This window comes from Episyrphus balteatus, chromosome 4 (genome assembly GCF_945859705.1).
Source record: "Episyrphus balteatus chromosome 4, idEpiBalt1.1, whole genome shotgun sequence".
Taxonomy (NCBI): domain Eukaryota; kingdom Metazoa; phylum Arthropoda; class Insecta; order Diptera; family Syrphidae; genus Episyrphus; species Episyrphus balteatus.
Window position 1 is genome coordinate 38,911,418 of NC_079137.1, and position 15,720 is coordinate 38,927,137.

Here is a 15,720-nt window from a genome sequence, read left to right on the forward strand (position 1 = left end):
ATTTTATGGGGTTTGAATTTTGCAAAGTTTGACCCCAAAAAGACTAATATTACCGGAGTTATAGCCATTTTTGTGAAAAAATACGATATTTTTTTAAGGTGCATGTTTTTATGCCTAAATTGTATCTAATTCGAAGGGGAATGAATAGCAGAGTACAAAAATGTATTTTTTATAAGTTTTGGGTGCGTAGTTTTGATTTTATGGGATTTTGAATTTTGCAAAGTTTGACCCCAAAAAGACTAATATTAACGGAGTTATAGCCATTTTTGTGAAAAAATACGATTTTTTTTTAAGGTGCATGTTTTTATGCCTAAATTGTATCTAATTCGAAGGGGAATGAATAGCAGAGTACAAAAATGTATTTTTTATAAGTTTTGGGTGCGTAGTTTTGATTTTATGGGATTTTGAATTTTGCAAAGTTTGACCCCAAAAAGACTTTTTAAGGTGCATGTTTTTATGCCTAAATTGTATCAAATTCGAAGGGGAATGAATAGCAGAGTACAAAAATGTATTTTTTATAAGTTTTGGGTGCGTAGTTTTGATTTTATGGGATTTTGAATTTTGCAAAGTTTGACCCCAAAAAGACTAATATTAACGGAGTTATAGCCATTTTTGTGAAAAAATACGATATTTTTTTAAGGTGCATGTTTTTATGCCTAAATTGTATCTAATTCGAAGGGGAATGAATAGCAGAGTACAAAAATGTATTTTTTATAAGTTTTGGGTGCGTAGTTTTGATTTTATGGGATTTTGAATTTTGCAAAGTTTGACCCCAAAAAGACTGATATTAACGGAGTTATAGCCCTTTTTGTGAAAAAATACGATATTTTTTTAAGGTGCATGTTTTTATGCCTAAATTGTATCTAATTCGAAGGGGAATGAATAGCAGAGTACAAAAATGTATTTTTTATAAGTTTTGGGTGCGTAGTTTTGATTTTATGGGATTTTGAATTTTGCAAAGTTTGACCCCAAAAAGACTAATATTAACGGAGTTATAGCCATTTTTGTGAAAAAATACGATATTTTTTTAAGGTGCATGTTTTTATGCCTAAATTGTATCTAATTCGAAGGGGAATGAATAGCAGAGTACAAAAATGTATTTTTTATAAGCTTTGGGTGCGTAGTTTTGATTTTATGGGGTTTGAATTTTGCAAAGTTTGACCCCAAAAAGACTAATATTACCGGAGTTATAGCCTTTTTTGTGAAAAAATACGATATTTTTTAAAGGTGCATGTTTTTATGCCTAAATTGTATCTAATTCGAAGGGGAATGAATAGCAGAGTACAAAAATCTATTTTTTATAAGTTTTGGGTGCGTAGTTTTGATTTAATGGGATTTTGAATTTTGCAAAGTTTGACCACAAAAAGACTAATATTAACGGAGTTATAGCCATTTTTGTGAAAAAATACGATATTTTTTAAAGGTGCATGTTTTTATGCCTAAATTGTATCTAATTCGAAGGGGAATGAATAGCAGAGTACAAAAATGTATTTTTTATAAGTTTTGGGTGCGTAGTTTTGATTTTATGGGATTTTGAATTTTGCAAAGTTTGACCCCAAAAAGTCTAATATTACCGGAGTTATAGCCTTTTTTGTGAAAAAATACGATATTTTTTTAAGGTGCATGTTTTTATGCCTAAATTGTATCTAATTCGAAGGGGAGCCATTTTTGTGAAAAAATACGATATTTTTTTAAGGTGCATGTTTTTATGCCTAAATTGTATCTAATTCGAAGGGGAATGAATAGCAGAGTACAAAAATGTATTTTTTATAAGTTTTGGGTGCGTAGTTTTGATTTTATGGGATTTTGAATTTTGCAAAATCCCATAAAATCAAAACTACGCACCCAAAACTTATAAAAAATACATTTTTGTACTCTGCTATTCATTCCCCAAAAAGACTAATATTACCGGAGTTATAGCCTTTTTTGTGAAAAAATACGATATTTTTTTAAGGTGCATGTTTTTATGCCTAAATTGTATCTAATTCGAAGGGGAATGAATAGCAGAGTACAAAAATCTATTTTTATAAGTTTTGGGTGCGTAGTTTTGATTTAATGGGATTTTGAATTTTGCAAAGTTTGACCACAAAAAGACTAATATTAACGGAGTTATAGCCATTTTTGTGAAAAAATACGATATTTTTTAAAGGTGCATGTTTTTATGCCTAAATTGTATCTAATTCGAAGGGGAATGAATAGCAGAGTACAAAAATGTATTTTTTATAAGTTTTGGGTGCGTAGTTTTGATTTTATGGGATTTGAATTTTGCAAAGTTTGACCCCAAAAAGACTAATATTAACGGAGTTATAGCCATTTTTGTGAAAAAATACGATATTTTTTTAAGGTGCATGTTTTTATGCCTAATTGTATCAAATTCGAAGTAGCCATTTTGTGAAAAAATACGATATTTTTTTAAGGTGCATGTTTTTATGCCTAAATTGTATCTAATTCGAAGGGGAATGAATAGCAGAGTACAAAAATGTATTTTTTATAAGTTTTGGGGGCGTAGTTTTGATTTTATGGGATTTGAATTTTGCAAAGTTTGACCACAAAAAGACTAATATTAACGGAGTTATAGCCATTTTGTGAAAAAATACGATATTTTTTTAAGGTGCATGTTTTTATGCCCAAATTGTATCTAATTCGAAGGGGAATGAATAGCAGAGTACAAAAATGTATTTTTATAAGTTTTGGGTGCGTAGTTTTGATTTATGGGATTTTGAATTTTGCAAAGTTTGACCCCAAAAAGACTAATATTAACGGAGTTATAGCCATTTTTGTGAAAAAATACGATATTTTTTTTAAGGTGCATGTTTTTATGCCTAAATTGTATCTAATTCGAAGGGGAATGAATAGCAGAGTACAAAAATGTATTTTTTATAAGTTTTGGGTGCGTAGTTTTGATTTTATGGGATTTTGAATTTTGCAAAGTTTGACCCCAAAAAGACTAATATTAACGGAGTTATAGCCATTTTTGTGAAAAAATACGATATTTTTTTAAGGTGCATGTTTTTATGCCTAAATTGTATCTAATTCGAAGGGGAATGAATAGCAGAGTACAAATGTATTTTTTATAAGTTTTGGGTGCGTAGTTTTGATTTTATGGGATTTTGAATTTTGCAAAGTTTGACCCCAAAAAGACTAATATTAACGGGAGTTATAGCCATTTTTGTGAAAAAATACGATATTTTTTTAAGGTGCATGTTTTTATGCCTAAATTGTATCTAATTCGAAGGGGAATGAATAGCAGAGTACAAAAATGTATTTTTTATAAGTTTTGGGTGCGTAGTTTTGATTTTATGGGATTTTGAATTTTGCAAAGTTTTGACCCCAAAAAGACTAATATTAACGGAGTTATAGCCATTTTTGTGAAAAAATACGATTTTTTTTTAAGGTGCATGTTTTTATGCCTAAATTGTATCTAATTCGAAGGGGAATGAATAGCAGAGTACAAAAATGAATTTTTTTATAAGTTTTAGGTGCGTAGTTTTGATTTTAGAATGAATAGCAGAGTACAAAAATGTATTTTTTATAAGTTTTGGGTGCGTAGTTTTGATTTTATGGGATTTTGAATTTTGCAAAGTTTGACCCCAAAAAGACTTATATTAACGGAGTTATAGCCATTTTTGTGAAAAAATACGATATTTTTTTAAGGTGCATGTTTTTATGCCTAAATTGTATCTAATTCGAAGGGGAATGAATAGCAGAGTACAAAAATGTATTTTTTATAAGTTTTGGGTGCGTAGTTTTGATTTTATGGGATTTTGAATTTTGCAAAGTTTGACCCCAAAAAGACTAATATTAACGGAGTTATAGCCATTTTTGTGAAAAAATACGATTTTTTTTTAAGGTGCATGTTTTTATGCCTAAATTGTATCTAATTCGAAGGGGAATGAATAGCAGAGTACAAAAATGAATTTTTTATAAGTTTTAGGTGCGTAGTTTTGATTTTAGAATGAATAGCAGAGTACAAAAATGTATTTTTTATAAGTTTTGGGTGCGTAGTTTTGATTTTATGGGATTTTGAATTTTGCAAAGTTTGACCCCAAAAAGACTTATATTAACGGAGTTATAGCCATTTTTGTGAAAAAAATACGATATTTTTTTAAGGTGCATGTTTTTATGCCTAAATTGTATGTAATTCGAAGGGGAATGAATAGCAGAGTACAAAAATGTATTTTTTATAAGTTTTGGGTGCGTAGTTTTGATTTTATGGGATTTTGAATTTTGCAAAGTTTGACCCCAAAAAGACTAATATTAACGGAGTTATAGCCATTTTTGTGAAAAAATACGATATTTTTTTAAGGTGCATGTTTTTATGCCTAAATTGTATCTAATTCGAAAGGGAATGAATAACAGAGTACAAAAATGTATTTTTTATAAGTTTTGGGTGCGTAGTTTTGATTTTATGGGATTTTGAATTTTGCAAAGTTTGACCCCAAAAAGACTGATATTAACGGAGTTATAGCCATTTTTGTGAAAAAATACGATATTTTTTTAAGGTGCATGTTTTTATGCCTAAATTGTATCTAATTCGAAGGGGAATGAATAGCAGAGTACAAAAATGTATTTTTTATAAGTTTTGGGTGCGTAGTTTTGATTTTATGGGATTTTGAATTTTGCAAAGTTTGACTACAAAAAGACTAATATTAACGGAGTTATAGCCATTTTTGTGAAAAAATACGATATTTTTTTAAGGTGCATGTTTTTATGCCTAAATTGTATCTAATTCGAAGGGGAATGAATAGCAGAGTACAAAAATGTATTTTTTATAAGTTTTGGGTGCGTAGTTTTGATTTTATGGGATTTTGAATTTTGCAAAGTTTGACCCCAAAAAGACTAATATTAACGGAGTTATAGCCATTTTTGTGAAAAAATACGATATTTTTTTAAGGTGCATGTTTTTATGCCTAAATTGTATCTAATTCGAAGGGGAATGAATAGCAGAGTACAAAAATGTATTTTTTTATAAGTTTTGGGTGCTTAGTTTTGATTTTATGGGATTTTGAATTTTGCAAAGTTTGACCCCAAAAAGACTGATATTAATGGAGTTATAGCCATTTTTGTGAAAAATACGATATTTTTTTAAGGTGCATGTTTTTATGCCTAAATTGTATCTAATTCGAAGGGGAATGAATAGCAGAGTACAAAAATGTATTTTTTATAAGTTTTGGGTGCGTAGTTTTGATTTTATGGGATTTTGAATTTTGCAAAGTTTGACCCCAAAAAGACTAATATTAACGGAGTTATAGCCATTTTTGTGAAAAAATACGATATTTTTTGAAGGTGCATGTTTTTATGCCTAAATTGTATCTAATTCGAAGGGGAATGAATAGCGGAGTACAAAAATGTATTTTTTATAAGTTTTGGGTGCGTAGTTTTGATTTTATGGGATTTTGAATTTTGCAAAGTTTGACCCCAAAAAGACTAATATTAACGGAGTTATAGCCATTTTTGTGAAAAAATACGATATTTTTTAAGGTGCATGTTTTTATGCCTAAATTGTATCTAATTCGAAGGGGAATGAATAGCAGAGTACAAAAATGTATTTTTTATAAGTTTTGGGTGCGTAGTTTTGATTTTATGGGATTTTGAATTTTGCAAAGTTTGACCCCAAAAAGACTAATATTAACGGAGTTATAGCCATTTTTGTGAAAAAATACGATATTTTTTTAAGGTGCATGTTTTTATGCCTAAATTGAATGCAATCCTAAATTGAATGCAATGAATAGCAGAGTACAAAAATGTATTTTTTATAAGTTTTGGGTGCGTAGTTTTTGATTTTATGGGATTTTGAATTTTGCAAAGTTTGACCCCAAAAAGACTGATATTAACGGAGTTATAGCCATTTTTGTGAAAAAATACGACATTTTTTTAAGGTGCATGTTTTTATGCCCAAATTGTATCTAATTCGAAGGGGAATGAATAGCAGAGTACAAAAATGTATTTTTTATAAGTTTTGGGTGCGTAGTTTTGATTTTATGGGATTTTGAATTTTGCAAAGTTTGACCCCAAAAAGACTAATATTAACGGAGTTATAGCCATTTTTTTGAAAAAATACGATATTTTTTTAAGGTGCATGTTTTTATGCCTAAATTGTATCTAATTCGAAGGGGAATGAATAGCAGAGTACAAAAATGTATTTTTTATAAGTTTTGGGTGCGTAGTTTTGATTTTATGGGGTTTGAATTTTGCAAAGTTTGACCCCAAAAAGACTAATATTACCGGAGTTATAGCCATTTTTTGTGAAAAAATACGATATTTTTTTAAGGTGCATGTTTTTATGCCTAAATTGTATCTAATTCGAAGGGGAATGAATAGCAGAGTACAAAAATGTATTTTTTATAAGTTTTGGGTGCGTAGTTTTTGATTTTATGGGATTTTGAATTTTGCAAAGTTTGACCCCAAAAAGACTAATATTAACGGAGTTATAGCCATTTTTGTGAAAAAATACGATATTTTTTTAAGGTGCATGTTTTTATGCCTAAATTGTATCTAATTCGAAGGGGAATGAATAGCAGAGTACAAAAATGTATTTTTTATAAGTTTTGGGTGCGTAGTTTTGATTTTATGGGATTTTGAATTTTGCAAAGTTTGACCCCAAAAAGACTAATATTAACGGAGTTATAGCCATTTTTGTGAAAAAATACGATATTTTTTTAATTTGCATGTTTTTATGCCTAAATTGTATCTAATTCGAAGGGGAATGAATAGCAGAGTACAAAAATGTATTTTTTATAAGTTTTGGGTGCGTAGTTTTGATTTTATGGGATTTTGAATTTTGCAAAGTTTGACCCCAAAAAGACTAATATTAACGGAGTTATAGCCATTTTTGTGAAAAATACGATATTTTTTTAAGGTGCATGTTTTTATGCCTAAATTGTATCTAATTCGAAGGGGAATGAATAGCAGAGTACAAAAATGTATTTTTTATAAGTTTTGGGTGCGTAGTTTTGATTTTATGGGATTTTGAATTTTGCAAAGTTTGACCCCAAAAAGACTAATATTAACGGAGTTATAGCCATTTTTGTGAAAAAATACGATATTTTTTTAATTTGCATGTTTTTATGCCTAAATTGTATCTAATTCGAAGGGGAATGAATAGCAGAGTACAAAAATGTATTTTTTATAAGTTTTGGGTGCGCAGTTTTGATTTTATGGGATTTTGAATTTTGCAAAGTTTGACCCCAAAAAGACTAATATTAACGGAGTTATAGCCATTTTTGTGAAAAAATACGATATTTTTTTAAGGTGCATGTTTTTATGCCTAAATTGTATCTAATTCGAAGGGGGAATGAATAGCAGAGTACAAAAATGTATTTTTTATAAGTTTTGGGTGCGTAGTTTTGATTTTATGGGATTTTGAATTTTGCAAAGTTTGACCCCAAAAAGACTAATATTAACGGAGTTATAGCCATTTTTGTGAAAAAATACGATATTTTTTTAAGGTGCATGTTTTTATGCCTAAATTGTATCTAATTCGAAGGGGAATGAATAGCAGAGTACAAAAATGTATTTTTTATAAGTTTTGGGTGCGTAGTTTTGATTTTATGGGATTTTGAATTTTGCAAAGTTTGACCCCAAAAAGACTAATATTAACGGAGTTATAGCCATTTTTGTGAAAAAATACGATATTTTTTGAAGGTGCATGTTTTTATGCCTAAATTGTATCTAATTCGAAGGGGAATGAATAGCGGAGTACAAAAATGTATTTTTTATAAGTTTTGGGTGCGTAGTTTTGATTTTATGGGATTTTGAATTTTGCAAAGTTTGACCCCAAAAAGACTAATATTAACGGAGTTATAGCCATTTTTGTGAAAAAATACGATATTTTTTAAGGTGCATGTTTTTATGCCTAAATTGTATCTAATTCGAAGGGGAATGAATAGCAGAGTACAAAAATGTATTTTTTATAAGTTTTGGGTGCGTAGTTTTGATTTTATGGGATTTTGAATTTTGCAAAGTTTGACCCCAAAAAGACTAATATTAACGGAGTTATAGCCATTTTTGTGAAAAAATACGATATTTTTTTAAGGTGCATGTTTTTATGCCTAAATTGAATGCAATGAATAGCAGAGTACAAAAATGTATTTTTTATAAGTTTTGGGGTGCGTAGTTTTGATTTTATGGGATTTTGAATTTTGCAAAGTTTGACCCCAAAAAGACTGATATTAACGGAGTTATAGCCATTTTTGTGAAAAAATACGATATTTTTTTAAGGTGCATGTTTTTATGCCCAAATTGTATCTAATTCGAAGGGGAATGAATAGCAGAGTACAAAAATGTATTTTTTATAAGTTTTGGGTGCGTAGTTTTGATTTTATGGGATTTTGAATTTTGCAAAGTTTGACCCCAAAAAGACTGATATTAACGGAGTTATAGCCATTTTTTTGAAAAAATACGATATTTTTTTAAGGTGCATGTTTTTATGCCTAAATTGTATCTAATTCGAAGGGGAATGAATAGCAGAGTACAAAAATGTATTTTTTATAAGTTTTGGGTGCGTAGTTTTGATTTTATGGGGTTTGAATTTTGCAAAGTTTGACCCCAAAAAGACTAATATTACCGGAGTTATAGCCATTTTTGTGAAAAAATACGATATTTTTTTAAGGTGCATGTTTTTATGCCTAAATTGTATCTAATTCGAAGGGGAATGAATAGCAGAGTACAAAAATGTATTTTTTATAAGTTTTGGGTGCGTAGTTTTGATTTTATGGGATTTTGAATTTTGCAAAGTTTGACCCCAAAAAGACTAATATTAACGGAGTTATAGCCATTTTTGTGAAAAAATACGATATTTTTTTAAGGTGCATGTTTTTATGCCTAAATTGTGTGTAATTCGAAGGGGAATGAATAGCAGAGTACAAAAATGTATTTTTTATAAGTTTTGGGTGCGTAGTTTTGATTTTATGGGATTTTGAATTTTGCAAAGTTTGACCCCAAAAAGACTAATATTAACGGAGTTATAGCCATTTTTGTGAAAAAATACGATATTTTTTTAATTTGCATGTTTTTATGCCTAAATTGTATCTAATTCGAAGGGGAATGAATAGCAGAGTACAAAAATGTATTTTTTATAAGTTTTGGGTGCGTAGTTTTGATTTTATGGGATTTTGAATTTTGCAAAGTTTGACCCCAAAAAGACTAATATTAACGGAGTTATAGCCATTTTTGTGAAAAATACGATATTTTTTTAAGGTGCATGTTTTTATGCCTAAATTGTATCTAATTCGAAGGGGAATGAATAGCAGAGTACAAAAATGTATTTTTTATAAGTTTTGGGTGCGTAGTTTTGATTTTATGGGATTTTGAATTTTGCAAAGTTTGACCCCAAAAAGACTGATATTAACGGAGTTATAGCCATTTTTGTGAAAAAATACGACATTTTTTTAAGGTGCATGTTTTTATGCCCAAATTGTATCTAATTCGAAGGGGAATGAATAGCAGAGTACAAAAATGTATTTTTTATAAGTTTTGGGTGCGTAGTTTTGATTTTATGGGATTTTGAATTTTGCAAAGTTTGACCCCAAAAAGACTGATATTAACGGAGTTATAGCCATTTTTTTGAAAAAATACGATATTTTTTTAAGGTGCATGTTTTTATGCCTAAATTGTATCTAATTCGAAGGGGAATGAATAGCAGAGTACAAAAATGTATTTTTTATAAGTTTTGGGTGCGTAGTTTTGATTTTATGGGGTTTGAATTTTGCAAAGTTTGACCCCAAAAAGACTAATATTACCGGAGTTATAGCCATTTTTGTGAAAAAATACGATATTTTTTTAAGGTGCATGTTTTTATGCCTAAATTGTATCTAATTCGAAGGGGAATGAATAGCAGAGTACAAAAATGTATTTTTTATAAGTTTTGGGTGCGTAGTTTTGATTTTATGGGATTTTGAATTTTGCAAAGTTTGACCCCAAAAAGACTAATATTAACGGAGTTATAGCCATTTTTGTGAAAAAATACGATATTTTTTTAAGGTGCATGTTTTTATGCCTAAATTGAATGCAATGAATAGCAGAGTACAAAAATGTATTTTTTATAAGTTTTGGGTGCGTAGTTTTGATTTTATGGGATTTTGAATTTTGCAAAGTTTGACCCCAAAAAGACTGATATTAACGGAGTTATAGCCATTTTTGTGAAAAAATACGACATTTTTTTAAGGTGCATGTTTTTATGCCCAAATTGTATCTAATTCGAAGGGGAATGAATAGCAGAGTACAAAAATGTATTTTTTATAAGTTTTGGGTGCGTAGTTTTGATTTTATGGGATTTTGAATTTTGCAAAGTTTGACCCCAAAAAGACTGATATTAACGGAGTTATAGCCATTTTTTTGAAAAAATACGATATTTTTTTAAGGTGCATGTTTTTATGCCTAAATTGTATCTAATTCGAAGGGGAATGAATAGCAGAGTACAAAAATGTATTTTTTATAAGTTTTGGGTGCGTAGTTTTGATTTTATGGGGTTTGAATTTTGCAAAGTTTGACCCCAAAAAGACTAATATTACCGGAGTTATAGCCATTTTTGTGAAAAAATACGATATTTTTTTAAGGTGCATGTTTTTATGCCTAAATTGTATCTAATTCGAAGGGGAATGAATAGCAGAGTACAAAAATGTATTTTTTATAAGTTTTGGGTGCGTAGTTTTGATTTTATGGGATTTTGAATTTTGCAAAGTTTGACCCCAAAAAGACTAATATTAACGGAGTTATAGCCATTTTTGTGAAAAAATACGATATTTTTTTAAGGTGCATGTTTTTATGCCTAAATTGTGTCTAATTCGAAGGGGAATGAATAGCAGAGTACAAAAATGTATTTTTTATAAGTTTTGGGTGCGTAGTTTTGATTTTATGGGATTTTGAATTTTGCAAAGTTTGACCCCAAAAAGACTAATATTAACGGAGTTATAGCCATTTTTGTGAAAAAAAACGATATTTTTTTAATTTGCATGTTTTTATGCCTAAATTGTATCTAATTCGAAGGGGAATGAATAGCAGAGTACAAAAATGTATTTTTTATAAGTTTTGGGTGCGTAGTTTTGATTTTATGGGATTTTGAATTTTGCAAAGTTTGACCCCAAAAAGACTAATATTAACGGAGTTATAGCCATTTTTGTGAAAAATACGATATTTTTTTAAGGTGCATGTTTTTATGCCTAAATTGTATCTAATTCGAAGGGGAATGAATAGCAGAGTACAAAAATGTATTTTTTATAAGTTTTGGGTGCGTAGTTTTGATTTTATGGGATTTTGAATTTTGCAAAGTTTGACCCCAAAAAGACTAATATTAACGGAGTTATAGCCATTTTTGTGAAAAAATACGATATTTTTTTAATTTGCATGTTTTTATGCCTAAATTGTATCTAATTCGAAGGGGAATGAATAGCAGAGTACAAAAATGTATTTTTTATAAGTTTTGGGTGCGCAGTTTTGATTTTATGGGATTTTGAATTTTGCAAAGTTTGACCCCAAAAAGACTAATATTAACGGAGTTATAGCCATTTTTGTGAAAAAATACGATATTTTTTTAAGGTGCATGTTTTTATGCCTAAATTGTATCTAATTCGAAGGGGAATGAATAGCAGAGTACAAAAATGTATTTTTTATAAGTTTTGGGTGCGTAGTTTTGATTTTATGGGATTTTGAATTTTGCAAAGTTTGACCCCAAAAAGACTAATATTAACGGAGTTATAGCCATTTTTGTGAAAAAATACGATATTTTTTTAAGGTGCATGTTTTTATGCCTAAATTGTATCTAATTCGAAGGGGAATGAATAGCAGAGTACAAAAATGTATTTTTTATAAGTTTTGGGTGCGTAGTTTTGATTTTATGGGATTTTGAATTTTGCAAAGTTTGACCCCAAAAAGACTAATATTAACGGAGTTATAGCCATTTTTGTGAAAAAATACGATATTTTTTGAAGGTGCATGTTTTTATGCCTAAATTGTATCTAATTCGAAGGGGAATGAATAGCGGAGTACAAAAATGTATTTTTTATAAGTTTTGGGTGCGTAGTTTTGATTTTATGGGATTTTGAATTTTGCAAAGTTTGACCCCAAAAAGACTAATATTAACGGAGTTATAGCCATTTTTGTGAAAAAATACGATATTTTTTAAGGTGCATGTTTTTATGCCTAAATTGTATCTAATTCGAAGGGGAATGAATAGCAGAGTACAAAAATGTATTTTTTATAAGTTTTGGGTGCGTAGTTTTGATTTTATGGGATTTTGAATTTTGCAAAGTTTGACCCCAAAAAGACTAATATTAACGGAGTTATAGCCATTTTTGTGAAAAAATACGATATTTTTTTAAGGTGCATGTTTTTATGCCTAAATTGAATGCAATGAATAGCAGAGTACAAAAATGTATTTTTTATAAGTTTTGGGTGCGTAGTTTTGATTTTATGGGATTTTGAATTTTGCAAAGTTTGACCCCAAAAAGACTGATATTAACGGAGTTATAGCCATTTTTGTGAAAAAATACGATATTTTTTTAAGGTGCATGTTTTTATGCCCAAATTGTATCTAATTCGAAGGGGAATGAATAGCAGAGTACAAAAATGTATTTTTTATAAGTTTTGGGTGCGTAGTTTTGATTTTATGGGATTTTGAATTTTGCAAAGTTTGACCCCAAAAAGACTGATATTAACGGAGTTATAGCCATTTTTTTGAAAAAATACGATATTTTTTTAAGGTGCATGTTTTTATGCCTAAATTGTATCTAATTCGAAGGGGAATGAATAGCAGAGTACAAAAATGTATTTTTTATAAGTTTTGGGTGCGTAGTTTTGATTTTATGGGGTTTGAATTTTGCAAAGTTTGACCCCAAAAAGACTAATATTACCGGAGTTATAGCCATTTTTGTGAAAAAATACGATATTTTTTTAAGGTGCATGTTTTTATGCCTAAATTGTATCTAATTCGAAGGGGAATGAATAGCAGAGTACAAAAATGTATTTTTTATAAGTTTTGGGTGCGTAGTTTTGATTTTATGGGATTTTGAATTTTGCAAAGTTTGACCCCAAAAAGACTAATATTAACGGAGTTATAGCCATTTTTGTGAAAAAATACGATATTTTTTTAAGGTGCATGTTTTTATGCGTAAATTGTGTCTAATTCGAAGGGGAATGAATAGCAGAGTACAAAAATGTATTTTTTATAAGTTTTGGGTGCGTAGTTTTGATTTTATGGGATTTTGAATTTTGCAAAGTTTGACCCCAAAAAGACTAATATTAACGGAGTTATAGCCATTTTTGTGAAAAAATACGATATTTTTTTAATTTGCATGTTTTTATGCCTAAATTGTATCTAATTCGAAGGGGAATGAATAGCAGAGTACAAAAATGTATTTTTTATAAGTTTTGGGTGCGTAGTTTTGATTTTATGGGATTTTGAATTTTGCAAAGTTTGACCCCAAAAAGACTAATATTAACGGAGTTATAGCCATTTTTGTGAAAAATACGATATTTTTTTAAGGTGCATGTTTTTATGCCTAAATTGTATCTAATTCGAAGGGGAATGAATAGCAGAGTACAAAAATGTATTTTTTATAAGTTTTGGGTGCGTAGTTTTGATTTTATGGGATTTTGAATTTTGCAAAGTTTGACCCCAAAAAGACTAATATTAACGGAGTTATAGCCATTTTTGTGAAAAAATACGATATTTTTTTAATTTGCATGTTTTTATGCCTAAATTGTATCTAATTCGAAGGGGAATGAATAGCAGAGTACAAAAATGTATTTTTTATAAGTTTTGGGTGCGTAGTTTTGATTTTATGGGATTTTGAATTTAGCAAAGTTTGACCCCAAAAAGACTAATATTAACGGAGTTATAGCCATTTTTGTGAAAAAATACGATATTTTTTTAAGGTGCATGTTTTTATGCCTAAATTGTATCTAATTCGAAGGGGAATGAATAGCAGAGTACAAAAATGTATTTTTTATAAGTTTTGGGTGCGTAGTTTTGATTTTATGGGATTTTGAATTTTGCAAAGTTTGACCCCAAAAAGACTAATATTAACGGAGTTATAGCCATTTTTGTGAAAAAATACGATATTTTTTTAATTTGCATGTTTTTATGCCTAAATTGTATCTAATTCGAAGGGGAATGAATAGCAGAGTACAAAAATGTATTTTTTATAAGTTTTGGGTGCGTAGTTTTGATTTTATGGGATTTTGAATTTTGCAAAGTTTGACCCCAAAAAGACTAATATTAACGGAGTTATAGCCATTTTTGTGAAAAAATACGATATTTTTTAAAGGTGCATGTTTTTATGCCTAAATTGTATCTAATTCGAAGGGGAATGAATAGCAGAGTACAAAAATGTATTTTTTATAAGTTTTGGGTGCGTAGTTTTGATTTTATGGGATTTTGAATTTTGCAAAGTTTGACCCCAAAAAGACTAATATTAACGGAGTTATAGCCATTTTTGTGAAAAAATACGATATTTTTTTAAGGTGCATGTTTTTATGCCTAAATTGTATCTAATTCGAAGGGGAATGAATAGCAGAGTACAAAAATGTATTTTTTATAAGTTTTGGGTGCGTAGTTTTGATTTTATGGGATTTTGAATTTTGCAAAGTTTGACCCCAAAAAGACTAATATTAACGGAGTTATAGCCATTTTTGTGAAAAAATACGATATTTTTTTAAGGTGCATGTTTTTATGCCTAAATTGTATCTAATTCGAAGGGGAATGAATAGCAGAGTACAAAAATGTATTTTTTATAAGTTTTGGGTGCGTAGTTTTGATTTTATGGGATTTTGAATTTTGCAAAGTTTGACCCCAAAAAGACTAATATTAACGGAGTTATAGCCATTTTTGTGAAAAAATACGATATTTTTTTAAGGTGCATGTTTTTATGCCTAAATTGTATCTAATTCGAAGGGGAATGAATAGCAGAGTACAAAAATGTATTTTTTATAAGTTTTGGGTGCGTAGTTTTGATTTTATGGGATTTTGAATTTTGCAAAGTTTGACCCCAAAAAGACTAATATTAACGGAGTTATAGCCATTTTTGTGAAAAAATACGATATTTTTTTAAGGTGCATGTTTTTATGCCTAAATTGTATCTAATTCGAAGGGGAATGAATAGCAGAGTACAAAAATGTATTTTTTATAAGTTTTGGGTGCGTAGTTTTGATTTTATGGGATTTTGAATTTTGCAAAGTTTGACCCCAAAAAGACTAATATTAACGGAGTTATAGCCATTTTTGTGAAAAAATACGATATTTTTTTAAGGTGCATGTTTTTATGCCTAAATTGTATCTAATTCGAAGGGGAATGAATAGCAGAGTACAAAAATGTATTTTTTATAAGTTTTTGGGTGCGTAGTTTTGATTTTATGGGATTTTGAATTTTGCAAAGTTTGACCCCAAAAAGACTAATATTAACGGAGTTATAGCCATTTTTGTGAAAAAATACGATATTTTTTTAAGGTGCATGTTTTTATGCCTAAATTGTATCTAATTCGAAGGGGAATGAATAGCAGAGTACAAAAATGTATTTTTTATAAGTTTTGGGTGCGTAGTTTTGATTTTATGGGATTTTGAATTTTGCAAAGTTTGACCCCAAAAAGACTTATATTAACGGAGTTATAGCCATTTTTGTGAAAAATACGATATTTTTTTAAGGTGCATATTTGTATGCCTAAATTGTATCTAATTCGAAGGGGAATGAATAGCAGAGTACAAAAATGTATTTTTTATAAGTTTTGG